The following is a 5,833-nucleotide window of genomic DNA, read 5'->3' as shown; positions in this document are numbered from 1 at the left end:
TGGAGGAATTATACAATGGTAGAATAATCCATTAAAAGGTGTTTATAGAAGCAGCAAAGAAGTGGAACAGAGAAGTCTTTGGTAATATTTTGAAGAGGAAACATACAATTTTAACTCGGCTCAGTGGAATCCAAAGGAGTATGGAGAAATATCGATCAAGGAAACTTGTTGACCTTGAAAAAGAACTACAGATTAAGCTAAAAAGTGTTCTTGATAATGAAGAACTACTGTGGAAGCAGAAATCTCGTAGTAATTGGCTGACACTAGGTGACTGTAAGACCAAGTATTTTCATTCTCAAGCTAATAATAGGAGATATGTTAATCAGATTAATGCTCTAAATTTAGAAGATGGGATGTGGTGCTATGTATTTTTATCAGAGATTATACACTGAGGAGAAGGGTAACATTGATAGATTCCTGGTAAGGCGAATGTTCCCTATAGTGGAAGCTGAATTTCTAGCAGCACTTGATCAAAAATTGACTACACAAGAAGTTTATGATGCTTTATTTGGTATGGCACCTTTTAAGGCCCCAGGAATTGATGGTTTGCATGCTCAATTTTATCAATTGCAGTGGAATGTGGTTGGGGAATCTTTAGTCTCATCGGTCAGGAGGGTGTTTGAGAATGGTACGTTAGAGAGATTTTTTAATAAAATATTTCTTGTACTTATTCCAAAAGTTATGGGTCTGGAATTTATCACTCAGTTCAGACCTATAAGTCTCTGCTGTAACACCCCAAACCTGACCAAGACGTTATGGCCGAATTTGGCGGTGTCACATGAGAGTACTTTTAGGAAACCCTTGTAGGAAACCTTATCAAGTGAAAAAGCATTCAGTTTATTATTTTTACTTAAGTCGGGAAATCCTTATTCCAATTATTACGTGAAAATATTTTGTTAACGTGGAAGCTAAAACATCATTAATTCATAAATCAATAATTTAACAATTTAAAATCCTAAAATAAACCCAAGAATAGTTCGAGTCCAAATACATATTAATCCCAAAACTTATATTTAAATAAAGCAGACAAAATAAAGTGTTACTCAAAAATCTGTAAATGTCTAACAGTGGTCACCATTGAGCCCTCCGTCACACCGATCCATCTACTGCTGAGGATTACCTAACAAATAAAATAAACAAAGGGGTGAGTTTTCGTAAACTCAGTGTGTACATCCCCACTAATAGCATGCATACAAACAGATAATAGAATACAGTTATTCGGCCTTAGCCATACAGATACCACATGCATAACAGATCAGATATCAGAAAACATGCCCACCAACCCTGCGCACCATCTCAGTCCAACCCAACACACCATGTGGGGATAAAATCAACCCCCCTACACACCGTATATAGGGATATAATCGAGCCATCCAATCCTACATACCATAAAGTACTGCATTGCAGCATATATCATAAGTATGCAGCTTATCTGCCAGATAACAAGCTTCTCGGCTCTCAGACTTCCTTCTTTTCACAACAATCCCAACCCAATGCAATGCATCATAAATATCATGGCATGCTATTACGCAGATAACAGATCATATCAACATCATGTTAGAGCAGATTTACAGAATCAGACAGATACAGATGCTTATATTAACATACTTTTCAGTAACCAATTAGAGTATGGGGACTAAGTAACACTTACCGCCCCTACAATCAGGTCACAGTGGACTTAAGCGACCCGTGCAACCTTACAGAACAAATCAGTAAAATTGGACTCACACGCCCGTGTTCCCTGCCCGTGTAGGCCTACACGCCCATGTGGGTCACACGGCCCAAATTGGCCTTGCCTGTGTTGATCACACGGCCAGGCCCAGATTCTCACATGCCCGTGTGATCCACCTGTGTAGGCCCACACGCCCATGTGGCCCATACGGCCCATTTGTCTGAGCCCGTGCCTCACACACGACCTACAATCCCTCACACGCCTGTGTCCATCGTGCTCGGGTGGCGCACACACGGCCTAGCTCATCAGTGACATGCCCGTGTCTCGCGACGCAGGCTACTACACTGGCAGACCACACGCCTGTGTGGCTCAATAAGCAACTTTTTAGCTTTCACTGAAACTCATTTTTTGCGTAATCGGAGTACACACCTGGTTCGTTTTCACTGCTAATCCAACCACGAGCACTCCAAAGCCTAAAATCGCTCATAGCGAACCCAAAATTAGTCACTTAAGTTCAATTACTAAGAATAGGCAAATCCCGAAATGAAAGATCTACTTACCTTCAATGAATAACGGTGATTCTTCGCTGTTTAGAATGTGATTAGCCATCCACAGAACTTTGATAATCCCCTAAATAGCAAATAAAATCCCTTTTAAACAATCTCTAAATAGCAAATAAAACCATACTTACCGAGCCGGCGAATCCTTTTGCAATACGTCACCACTATCGAAAAGAAAGAAAAACAGTGGAGAGGGGAAAAAGAAACAAAATTTTTGGCAGCAAGGGTCTGGGAGAAGAAAACAGCAGAGGAAAAAGCTTTTTTTTTAAAAAGAAGGAAAATAAGGACATACCGTAAACCCCTAATTTTCACTAAACCCTAAACTCAAAATTTAGCGAAAACTTGTAGCAAAAATAATCCCAAAGCCACTGCAGAGATTCGAACTCAAGGCCTTAAGCAGACTGACACTCCACTTAACCACCAGACCAGCAGGCCCATTCTGTTAAGTTCCTACCAATAAATTCTCATAAGCCAATTAACCAAAAGTCAAGCTTTATCCAAATAAAAACCAAAATTTAGCCCAAGTTAAGGCTCGAACTTGGGACCTTCCAAACACACCCTAAAGCACATATCCTCTTAACCACACATTTAAATCCCAAAATAACACAAAAGCAATTGTTCAGATATTTCCATGCTCAACCATCACAAAAGCCGAATTTACAGAAATTTGAGGCGTTACATCTGCACTGTCTCGTATAAAATCATTACTAAAGTAATTGCGAATTGACTTAAACCTTTGATGCCACTTTTGATTGCTGGCAATCAAACTAGCTTTGTTGGAGGATAGAATATTATGGACAATGTTGTTATTGCTCAAGAGGTGATACATTCAATGAGGGTTCGTAAAGGGCAGAAGAATAAATATGGAGAAAGCTTACGATCAGTTACGGTGGGATTTTCTTAAGGATACTCTCGAAGATGCTTAGTTGCCTAAAAATTTTGTTCGTATTATTATAAAGTGTGCTTTAACTTTCTCTATGTAAATTTTGTGCAATGGAGGCTAACAGATGAGTTTTATCCTACCAAGGGTGTACGACAAAGAGACCCAATTTCGCGTTATTTATTCGTTTTGGCAATGGAAAAGATTGGTCATGCGATCAATTTGGCAGTTTCAGAAGGGAAGTGGAAGCCTATTATGTTTGGCAGAAATGGGCCGAGTCCCTCTCATTTATTTTTGCTAATGACTTGGTCTTATTTGGAGAAGCAAATGTGGACAATGCTAGCTGTTTTCAAATAATTCTTGAGCAATTTTATTTTCATTCTGGTCATAAAATCAATCCTAGTAAGTCGAAAGTTTGTTTTTCGGCTAATACGGAGGAACTAATTCACAATATGCTTACGACTATTTTAGGATTTCAAGTGGAAGTTGATTTGGGCACTTATTTAGGGGTACCACTTTTCCATAAAAGAACTATGATAAACCGTAATTTATACATATTTTTACTCCATGCTTAACAGATTTTATGGATGACTTTTCCTTAGAATTGGTGAATTCGATGCCCCTAATGCTTTAATTTCATGTTTTATACTTAGGCGAGCATAGGAGAGCGAAAGGAATGAGAAATGGGCCAAAAACGGAGAAAATGGGCCAAAGTACGAAATCAACATGACCTGGACTTCCTCACACGGGTAGACCACACTGCCGTGTCAATTAAGAAAAATCGAAGCACGACTCACACGAGTATAACACACGTTCATGCTAGTCTAACAGGCTCGAGCACGGCCTGAAGTAATCGCATAAGGGCGTGTCACACGGGTGAGTCCCTGTCGAGCCCAAGTTGAGTCCAATTCAGAAAAAAAGCAAATTTTGAGGGCTTTTAGGCATTCTAAGGCCTATAAATACACCCTAGAAGAGGAGAATAGGGAGAGGCACAAGGAGGAAGGAAGGAATTACTTGAAGAAAGCTAATTGATCCATCTCAGAAGTCGGATTCATCATCAAGACTGAAGATCTCCTCTCAATTTCCCTTCAGGAGTTTTGGGTTTTCTTTATGTTTTGTATTCATTATTCTTCTAAGATGTTTTCCTTTTTAGTTCTGAACTAAATCCTCTAAATACCTAAGGGGAATGAAACCTAAGACGAATCTTGTTATTATTTTCTGAATTCTATGATAAATATTTAACTTGTTCTTAACTATGTGTTTTTAACTCATGTTTTGATATCTCAGGATACTGATTCAAGATAAGCTCTTATTCAGAAGAGGAATAGACCCTGTCTAAGAGTACATTTGTCATAATTAACCGGAGTTGATTGCACGCCTAGAGATAGGGTGGCAAGATTTTGCCGGATTAGGGTAAAACTTAATAAGGAGATCCATAGATCGAGTTAATGCAACCCTAGGGTGTTAATTAGAGAAAAATCTCAATTATTCAATCTAGGGATTAGACATTATTAGTCTTGAATAGGGATAATAACATAACTTAGGAATCTTTACGGAACAAGTTAAATGAATAAATCGTTCGATTCGGAGTTAGAATAACAAGTGAAGTCTAGGTGGATTCTTCCTTTGGTATTGTCTTAATTCAATCATTTTTCCAAATGTAATTCCCCAATTCTATTTTCTGTGAATTCTTAGTTTAGATAATTAGTTAGTTAAAGAAAAACCCCTTATTCTTAGGCTAGATAACAAAAAGATAGTCATTACTAGTACTTTTAGTTCCTTTGGGTTCGACAATCCTGTCTTGCTAAAACTATACTACTGTTCGATAGGTACACTTGCCTACATCGCGATAATAGTTAGTTTCAAGAACGTTTAATTATAAATTTATAAAACTTATCACACAAAATCACGCGATCGAACTACTAAGAGAACTTTTCAATTTGTTGTTGATAAAGTACAGAAAAGATTGAATGGCTTTGATGGTAAACTGTTGTCGTTTGCAGAAAGAGTGACGTTCATGAAATCAGTGTTACTAGCTATACCAGGGTATTTTATGCAGTCCTCTATGATTCCAATAGGGATGTGTGAGAAGATTGAATAGATAGGCAGCCAATTTGTTTGGGGTTTGACAAGTAGTGGAAAGAAAGTGTCTTTGATTAAATGGGGCTGTTGTTGTCAAGATCCAATGAAAGGAGGACTTAGTTTAAGGAAATTAGTGCCTACTAATATCTCCTATTTAATGAAGCTTGCATACCAGATTGTGACAAAGCCGAATGAGTTATGGGTAAGAGCTTTGCGTAGCAAGTACAAAATGGTGGAAGGTTGTCCCCATTCGATTAATTGAAATATGTGTTCTTATGTATAGAGTTCGCAAGAAAAAGTATGGAAACTATTTCTCCAGCGACTGTATTAGAGTCTAGGAAATGGTAAATCTGGCAGCTTTATAAAGGATGGTTGGATTCTATTTCTCCAGCGACTGTATTAGAGTCTAGGAAATGGTAAATCTGGCAGCTTTATAAAGGATGGTTGGATTCTTAGGTTGGGGCCACTACTTAATCATTTGCTTCCTAATACAAAGGTCCCGATACATATAAAGGTAGCTAATTTTGTTGATGCTAATGGTTGTTGGGAATGGTCAGAGTTGAATAACATGTTCTGTACAGAGGTTAAGGAATACATAGCTACTTGTCACCCACCTAATGATGCCTTTGGGGAAGATGT

This window comes from Gossypium hirsutum, chromosome A09, assembly GCF_007990345.1.
Source record: "Gossypium hirsutum isolate 1008001.06 chromosome A09, Gossypium_hirsutum_v2.1, whole genome shotgun sequence".
In the NCBI taxonomy this organism is placed as follows: Eukaryota; Viridiplantae; Streptophyta; class Magnoliopsida; order Malvales; family Malvaceae; genus Gossypium; species Gossypium hirsutum.
The sequence above is the reverse complement of the archived record's forward strand: the minus strand, read 5'-3'. Positions refer to the sequence as shown.